The 9,818-nt window shown below is 44.6% G+C and overlaps 1 long non-coding RNA gene across 1 annotated transcript; it reads right to left on the bottom strand.

Moving 5' to 3' along the window:
- Nucleotides 1–7,628, bottom strand: LOC142102143 (uncharacterized). The gene is made up of 3 exons (XR_012679218.1): nucleotides 7,416–7,628; nucleotides 2,253–2,324; nucleotides 1–795 (listed from the first exon to the last, which is right to left on the bottom strand). It is a non-coding gene; the product is annotated as an uncharacterized LOC142102143 (long non-coding RNA).
- Nucleotides 7,629–9,818: the final 2,190 nt, after the last annotated feature.

The raw sequence follows: 9,818 nt of genomic DNA, 5'->3' as shown, positions 1-9,818 counted from the left end.
TTGTGCATAGCTGAGTTTAATTTATGTTTTTGTTACAACCATATATCAGAAAAATTATTTACAAAGTTTATGAAATATCTTATCAATTATGGAAACTACTAATACGTAAAAAAAATAAGTGGACATGTTTAAAGCATAGATTGGCACAGAATAAACTTAAAATCACCAAAGGTCATCTTCAGTCCCTGGAAGGGTCTCCTTATAATGGTACTCCAATAGATATTCCTTCATGGTTCTGGGCAGGGGGAGTTCACCAATGCTCTCGTATGGAATGAGGGCATTGACTGATGCCCGGCAAAGCTCTTGGAGGCTCAGGGGGTTTGTGCGCTTTACAGGGGCGAAGAGAAGTGGCTCAAAAAATGTGCATGCTCTAGGGTCGTTGTAATGTTCCAGGAGGTTGGAAATTGAAGGAGAATGGAAACTGCCCCAGTGGAAGCTGAAGTTTTGGTCCCTATACTGGACGCGGGCATGGCGTGTGCGCCCACGTCTGCGGAAGGTGACGGCAAATGCACAGCCTTCCTGGGATGAATTTCGCAGGAGGAAGGTGCCATCAGGGTGACCTAATAGCAACATATCTGCCTGGTACTTGTCCAAAGCTCCCCAGTAACAGGACAACCCAGTAACCGTCCAAAGGTCTGGTATGATCGGACACTTGAAATGAAACACAATGCATGTGTAGAATCTATCCTCTTCTCCATCCTTCTCTCCGTGCTGGACAGCTGCTAGAGGGGTCATAGTGAGAAGGGTCTTTCAGTCTACAGTCTGGGCAGCCACCTCTTCATCCTTCACGGAGACCTGTAGCAATGCCGATCCAACATTAAAACTCCATTTGGCTTCACAATAATCATCCCTCCCAAACCCAGGACATAAACACAGGTAAGATCTCCAGGAAGGAGACCTGGGGCTAGATTTACTAAACTGCGGGTTTGAAAAAGTGGAGATGTTGCCTATAGCAACCAATCAGATTCTAGTTAATTATTTAGTACATTCTACAAAATGAAAGCTACAATCTGATTGGTTGCCATAGGCAACATCTCCACTTTTTCAAACCCACGGTTTAGTAAATATACTCCCTGGAGTGAGAGAACAGATGCCAATGATAGTGGTACATTATTGGTTATTGGCTGTTAATGCTGCCTCGGGTATACAAATATTTTAAGGCTTATGGTAAAGCCCAGTGATGCTAAATTAAATTTTTGCCCATTGCTTGAAAACGTCCTGCATTAATCTGGTGAGGATGGAAGGTATTTGATATTTAGGCAGCTTTTCAGCTGGTCATGAATTCAGCCTGAGAGTGCAGAGACCAGATAACTGTCCTAGGCATGCGCAGCATATTTCATTAGGGTGGGTGCCCATAGAAATCTATAAAGGGATACTCTGCACCGTGGAGGAGATGTGTCTGACACTGCCTATGGGCCCTAAAAATATCGAACATAGTTTAAATGACGGCTGTCCCTCTTCTCCAGTTGCTACATTGGATGCCTGTAACCTCCAACCTCTCTACTCTCCTTCACTCTGCCAATAACTGCCGTAACCACTTTACTGATCACCTCTTTTCACTCTCGCCCCCAGGACTTTGCCAGGATTGCTCCCCAGCTGTGGAAGGATCTCCCACACCCTATCAGGTTAGCCTCTACTCTCCAAAGCTTCAAGTGTGCCCTTAATTCAAGCCTATCAGCCCTCCTCCTAACTCTCTTACCTCTGCTATAGCTTCCACTCCCCCATCACCCTGTGTCTTCTCCTTCCCTTTAAGACAGGACTGGCCAACCTGTGGCTCTCCAGGTGTTGTGAAACAGCGTGCATTTCCAGCTATAGACTGGCTTCCTACTGGCAAAGCATGCTGGGGCTTGTAGTTTCACAACAGCTGGAGAGCCACAGGTTGGCCAGGCCTGCTTTAGGATGTAAGCTGTCACGAGCAGGGCACTCTGTCCTCATGTTCTCCTATTCCATCACCCTCTGTACCTCTAGGCCTGCTTCCCTAGATCTGTTTTTTGAGCCCAGGCCTTCTTCAGATTGGACTTTACCATTACTCGCACTCACTGTCTGTAAATAACTTCATCTGCATTACCATGTTATATGTGTATTTTGTGTTTACTCTGCATATTTGGTCTTTTCATTTACTATGTATTATGTAATGTGTCATTGCTGTCTGTTTGTCATATACAGCGCTGCGGTCCTTTTGTGACGCCTTATAAATAAAAGATAACCATAATAAATATTCACAATAGTCATCAAATAAGCATGGTTCTTACCTTGCTGGTGTGTCTAGTGGAGAAGAGTTCAAAGGACTATTAATAGTCACACTGCTACTACATTCACTGTCGCTGTGGAGGGAACTGTTGAAGTGGGGATAAAAAAATAAAATTATAAATGGTCAACATGCGCCTCAGACCTCTTTACATGCCCCTCAAACCTCCCCACATGTCCATCAGACCTCACCAGATGCCCCTTTACATGTTCATCAGACCTCACCAGATGTCCCTTTACATGTTCATCAGACCTCACCAGATGCCCCTTTACATGGCCATCTGACCTCACCAGATGCCCCTTTACATGCCCGTTAAACCTCACCAGATACCCTTTTACATGGCCATCAGACCTCACCAGATGCCCCTTTACATGTTCATCAGACCTCACCAGATGCCCCTTTACATGTTCATCAGACCTCACCAGATGCCCCTTTACATGGCCATCTGACCTCACCAGATGCCCCTTTACATGGCCATCTGACCTCACCAGATGCCCCTTTACATGTTCATCAGACCTCACCAGATGCCCCTTTACATAGCCATCTGACCTCACCAGATGCCCCTTTACATGTTCATCAGACCTCACCAGATGCCCCTTTACATGTTCATCAGACCTCACCAGATGCCCCTTTACATGGCCATCTGATCTCACCAAATGCCCCTTTACATGTTCATCTGACCTCACCAAATGCCCCTTTACATGGCCATCTGACCTCACCAGATGCCCCTTTACATGTTCATCAGACCTCACCAGATGCCCCTTTACATGGCCATCTGACCTCACCAGATGCCCCTTTACATGGCCATCTGACCTCACCAGATGCCCCTTTACATGTTCATCAGACCTCACCAGATGCCCCTTTACATGTTCATCAGATCTAACCAGATGCACCTTTACATGGCCATCAGACCTCACCAGATGCCCCTTTACATAGCCATCTGACCTCACCAAATGCCCCTTTACATGCCCGTCAAACCTCACCAGATACCCCTTACAGACCTCTCACTCCTCCCTACTTACCTTTACCACTGGAAACTGTGCAGAGGAAGGAAGGAGAGCACACTACACTCACTCCTCCTCTGATTGGATGAGCTACTAGACTGTGATCTCCCTGCATGGTGCAGAGGTGGTCACATGACTTTAAAGTCAGCTGCTCCGAAGCTGCTGACTAGGGTCACTGCTGTGCCAATGTGCTGCCGGCCACATCTTAAATTATAAAGAGCCGCAGGCGGCTCGGCAAACGCTGCTTTAGGGTGTTTCTAATCACAGAGCTGGATTAAGGCTCTGTGGGACCCAGGGCACTTTAGGCTGAAAATTCTGGACTGCCTCACCAGATTGAGGATAGTTGGCAGACTCTCCTGCTCTCTCCTACCTGTTCTTACAGCTTTCACCACCTGTGGCTGCTGGTGTCTTTAGATCAGTTGCTGTTTGGCTGGATCCTGGAATGTTGGGGGCCCTATTTGGAAAATAATTGGGTATATGGAATTTAGAAATCTCCAACCAGCCCCGGTGTTAAATCAATATCACCCATATTTAATAACTAGGCATCCCTCCAGCCCCAACATTCTAATAATAATATTCATATTTGATAAATAGTTCTATTTTCCTCCAACCAGCCCTGACATTAAATTAATAGCATATACATTTAATAAATAGATCTATTTCCCTCCAACCAACCCCAACATTAATAGTATTCCCATTTAATAAATAAACCTACAGTATTTCCCTCCCTTCAAACAGTCCCAGCAATGTATTAATAGCATTTACGTTTAATAAATATAACCATTTCCCACAACCATCCCCTGTATTAAATATTTCATATTCACATTTAATAATTAGCCCTCCTCTCCAAACGCCATTATCAGTGTTGGACTGGCCCACCAGGAAACCAGGGAAAGCCTCATTCTCTGTGGGTCTCGCAGTGGCAGATTATAGTATGTATGGGACGGTGCGGCTGCCCGTAGCTGTCACTCAACTCCTTGAACTCTATCTCAATCAAGTTATTTGGCCAGACAGATTCACCCATTCTGGTAGTTGAGGTTGGTGAGGCGGTATTCTGCTCTTCCCCTCTTCCACTTGAGTGACAGCTCTGTCTCCTCAGTCCCGTGGAGTCTCATGGTGGGATAAATCCTCTGCCGTTTCAGCCAGGTGTGGTGGCTAGCAATCTATCACACAGTAAGTTACCTCAGAAACTGTGTTACGTACCACTGACTCTGCCGCCCAGACCACCGCTTCTCCATCTGCTCGGCCTGAGGTCCCAGAAGCCCTGGGGTCAAGAATTAATATGGGGGTACAGTGGCTACAAGGAATTGCTGTTAGGAGTAAGTTATTAATATCTGTGTTCTGTGTACATGAGTTGTTGTTGGGAACTGGGGGTGTAGAGGTGCATTGAGTTTTTTTGTGGGTGCAGGGTTTTAGTATGGAGAGTAAAGGGATGCCAGGAATTTTATTGTGAGCCTATATTTGCACCAGAGTTTTCTGTTGGGTCAGACATTAATTGAAGGTATAAGGATGCCAGATGCTAATATGGAATGGGCGCTATGCATTGGTGTGGTGGTGACAGGCAGTGTAGGACTAAAGCAATGGGATACCATGGAAATCTGTGGTGTGCCCCACTCGCTGTGAGTCCTGCAGTGTCCGACTGTAGTCTGGGCTAGTGGCTGCCCTGCCTCTCTTGGAACTGGCCACACCCCCTTTGGCGTTTGACTACTCCCCTTCAGCGGCTATGTCATGGGCTCTTACAATTGAATTCCCCTGGTGGTCCTTTCATACCTCAGTCAGTCCAACATTGCACATTATAGTAAGATACCCCCCTCCCTTCCCTCACACATTATATTAAGACCCCCGACCCCTACACTCACCTTATTTCATCCAAGCTATGTTGGAGACACATCTATCTGCGTCTCTTACAGCTCTGAACACGTGGGACGACATCTGTCATGTGGCGCACGTCCCATGTGACACCTGTCAGTGACAGGGAGAGGAGGTGGCAACGCTTAGGGGAAGGGAGGGAGTTCCGTGATGGTCCTAGAGGAGGGGCCAGCCACCAAGTACCACGTTGTCCCCCCGCTGATCCCCTTTGAGAGTAACTAGTCAAGGAGGCCCCCTGTCAGAGGAGGGCCCAGGGCACAAGCCCCCTGACAGACCCTCCCCGTTAATCCAGCTCTGGTCAGTAGCTAAAAGGAACAAAAATCAGCTAGAAGATGAACGGGCATCATATAGGTTTAGGGGCTACGCACAGTGGGGCGTTGCTGCATGTGTAACCAGCATTCCAGTTGGTTATTGGCTATTTTCAATAAACCGTTATCCCATACCCCTCTCACTTAAAACATTGAATCACTGCAAAAGAATAAATGATTAAAATGTGCTTGAAATACATCACAACAACTTTACACATCATGGGCCTCATTAGCGTTAGGGGCAAAGCTAAATAAAGCCATGTCGGAGAATCCATGTTGCAATACAAGAGGTGCAAATGCATTTATTTTTCACATTAATCCCCCCCCCCCCCCTCCGTATAAAATAACGGAGGATTTTAAATAACGGAAATTACAAAAAATACTAATTTTCTCTTAAAATCCATTGGGGGACACGGAAGTCTAGGGGATATACCAAAGCAGTCTCCACAGAAAGATATAAAAAAAAATGATACACTGGTTAACTACAGCCGAAGAAAGGACCTTCTGGTTGAAGCTAGCCTCTACTCAAGCAGAGACATGAAACGCTTCACTAGATAGAAAAACCAAACCCTCTCCTAGTTCACATCTTCATAACAACATCCTGCCCCCAGGGTTACAAATATTTCACTTCTCGCAATTCAATTTCCATACATGCTCTAGGACTAAGCAAGGATGATGGTCATCCTCCCACAGCATAAATAAATGTGACCTGAACTACACCACAATTCCCTTTTACACTGATCCCATTTCTAACACCAAGTACAACTACCTGAGATACAATTACAACAGTCAGCTGTAGGGTCTATGTAGTTCAGCCCATCTCTACATTTCTCCAAACATCTGGTGCAGGCTTGGGCAGCTCTCTAGCTGTTGTGGAACTACAAATCCCAGCATGCTGCTACAGCCATAGAACAACCGCTGCTCAACATATCTAGAAAATAGTAAAGAGCAAAGTACTATGCTTCTTTTGATAGTGCCTCCTATAGTTTTTATTTCAATACCTTTAAGGGGGATTCAATTCGGTATAATGTGCTGCCGGATATCGCCTCGCACATTGCTGTCTATTGCGGTAAGGAATCTCCTCTCATTTTTCTGTTCACCGCTATGGGGAATGAGGGAAAATAACAGGAGCCTGATGTGTCTCCATGGACTGTTTCCAGACACACAATGCGCTGAATTGAATCTCCCCCCTAAGGCTACTGCTTTACAAACTGCTTGAGAGCTGTTCCCTTTGACAGATATATATTAATATACTCTGATGATCACATTGCACCAAGAAAGGGCAGATAGCTGGATTTTCACTGAAATTCTTAACAGAATGCATTTCCTGAAAATAACTTATTACAGGAACTGTATGATCCAAAATGTCAAAATAATTTTAAGGGACACCTTGCTGCTGGGCAGGTTGGTGCGCTACAAACACCTAGTCAAATGTTTTGAAAGATATTTTAAATACCAGTCTTAACAGAATGAATGTATTCAATTTAGACAATATAAACAATTAGATTGAAGTGTGTCCAATATGAAAAAAAAAGCCATATTTTGATCTATGGTGAAAAACAGGAACATATTCTTAAAATCTGGGACCATCTCTGGAAGTCAGGGACGGTTGGCGTCTGTACTTTATTGCTACACTTGTGATAATGTGTTGCTGATTTGTGTTAGATAATACCTAATAAGAATTGTGTCCATGAGAAATTCAGCATGCTGCATCTCTACTGGATACAAGTGTAGCCGGTCCCATAGGGTACCAGTTGTCCTAGATAGTACCCAACTGGTTGCATGCAAATTAATTGCATGCACTGTCTTACATGTAGCAAGCATCAGTTCCAACTATTTATACCAAAATAATATATCTCTAAACTAACACCAGAACAACTCAGTCTAGTGTTTGATTCTTATCTCAGCTCCCCCGAGGTAATATCTATACTGTGTGTCTAATAACCTGACTACATTTTGCAGAAACCCAAGAACAGTTTAACTCACCAGCCGCTGAGCACAGGCAGAGAATACTCCTGAGCTGTTCACAATCCTGTCCAGTAATGAACTGACTGAGCTGCACGCTCAGCCCATTAAGTGTTGATAATTATTATTATTATGACTAAACTCTGTCGCTAGTGATAAAAATATACAAAGGGCGTGAGCTGAGCCTGTGTTATTCCACACTGCACCTGCAACGTGTCCCATGTACCTTTACTCGGCATGTACTGTGATCATCTGAAAGACACACGAGGATCAGAACTATTTATACTGTACACTTATTGTCACACTGTGTATTATTGCTATCGATTTCACATGAGTACAACTTCACTGCAATCTTGCTGTTTGGTTCATAGAATCAATGTCTCTACATGTCAGAGCTGTTGTCATCCATAGTTGCCTTCTGTCCTGGCATGCTGGAAGATTCCTGGATTTGGGTGAGGTGTGCCTACTTCCATAGATGAGCTTTTACTCATACTTGCCCACTCTCCCTGAATTTCCGGGAGATTCTGAATTACAGGTACCTCTCCCGCATCCTGCCCATTAAATAGCAAAGAGGGCAAGACAGGGACCTTCATCATCATCATCATCATCATCAGATATTTATATAGCGCCACTAATTCCGCAGCGCTGTACAGAAAACTCACGTCAGTCCCTGCTCAATTGGAGCTTACAGTCTAAATCCCCTAACATACACACACAGAGAGATAGACACTAGAGTCAATTTTGATAGCAGCCAATTAACCTACCAGTATGTTTTTATGATACGATTCGTAACGGACGTCGTCATTTTGGCCCAGGGCCGGACTGGGACAAAAAATCAGCCCTGGCATTTAAAGTACACAGGCCCACCTCAGTTCCAGCAGGAAAGAAACCGCGTGCCGCCGCGCAGCGGTGCCGACAAGTGGGTGTGGCCAACATGGGGCATTGATACATACATTATAATAAAATGTTACATTTATCACGCCCTCCCAGCAACATCACTCCATCCCCCCAGACACATTATGACACCCCCAGCCCACTGTACTTATCTATGCTTCTGGTGCTGCTGACATCCATCAGGGTGGGAACTTCCTGTAGAGTGAACAGGGAAGCTCTTAGTCTCACGAGATTACCACATCTTGTGAGACTTAGAGCTCCTCGGCTTGCTCTGTAGTCTGTGTCCTATCCAGAGACTTGGAGCAGCTATCAGCTCCCTCCTGCTAACCAGAGCTGGATTAACGCTTGGGGGGCCCGGGGTATTTAAGACAGGGAGCCCCTATTATGTAACATGGCTATCATTTTAGACAAATGTTAGACAAATACAAAGGCAATACTGTGTGCAATACTGTTAGTTGCACACAGCTCTGCCTTCACAAGCAGTACAGTGTGAAGCTGGACATACCTCCCAACTGTCCTTGTGGTTGGACCAAATCTCACTAAACGAGACAGTCACCAAAATTCGGGACTTCCCCACCAGATTCAGGACAGTTGGCAGACTGTCCTGCTCTCTCCTACCTGTTCTTATCACTATCACCACCTATGGCTGTTGGTGTCTTTAGTTTCTGCTTGTCTGGATCCTGGAATGTTGGAGACCCTATTTGGGAAAAAATAATAATTTTAGAACACTGGAACCAGCTCTGGTGTTTAATCAATACAATGCATGTTTTATAATTAGGCCTCCCTCCAGCCTCAACATTAAAGTACTAGTATTCACAATTAATAAGTAAGCCTATTTCCCGCCCTCCAAACAACACTAGCAATAAATTAAATAGCATTTACGTTTAAGAAATATACCTATTTCCTGCAACCATCACTGCCATTAAATAATTCATATTCACATTTAATAAATAGACATTATTTTTTTTCCCAAAGAGCCCCACTTTCAATTAATAGCCCCCAAACGACCCCAACATTAAATTAAAGGTCCAATCATCCCTTCTTAAATTGCTAGACCCCAATATTAAATTAAAGTGACCCACATCACCCCGCAAATAAAATAGCACCAGTGAAATAAATAGCCCCCACCTAAACTCCACCATTAATTTAATAGCCTACCTCCCACATTATATGAACACTCTCCCCCTTCCCTCATGCCTGAGTATGTGCCTCTAATTGATATTAAGCCACCATAGAGCCCACAAATCATATTATGCCACAATATTGCCCCCAGTTGATATTATGCCACAGTAGTGCCCCCAAATCATATTATGCCATACAGTAGTGCCCCCAAATCATATTAAGCCCCCAAACCACATTATGCAATACAGTAGTGCCCCCAAATCATATTATGCCACAGAGTGAACATATTAACACCACTAAATTATATTTGTATACACCATGAGTTTATATATTCATTAGGAATAATTATGAACTATACAGCATCCCCCCCCCCTTCCCCAGCCCAACTCACTCCCCCCTCAGAAAATA

This window comes from Mixophyes fleayi, chromosome 9, assembly GCF_038048845.1.
Source record: "Mixophyes fleayi isolate aMixFle1 chromosome 9, aMixFle1.hap1, whole genome shotgun sequence".
Lineage (NCBI taxonomy): Eukaryota > Metazoa > Chordata > Amphibia > Anura > Limnodynastidae > Mixophyes > Mixophyes fleayi.
Note: the sequence above shows the minus strand (reverse complement) of the source record. Positions and strands in the feature narration are given on the sequence as shown.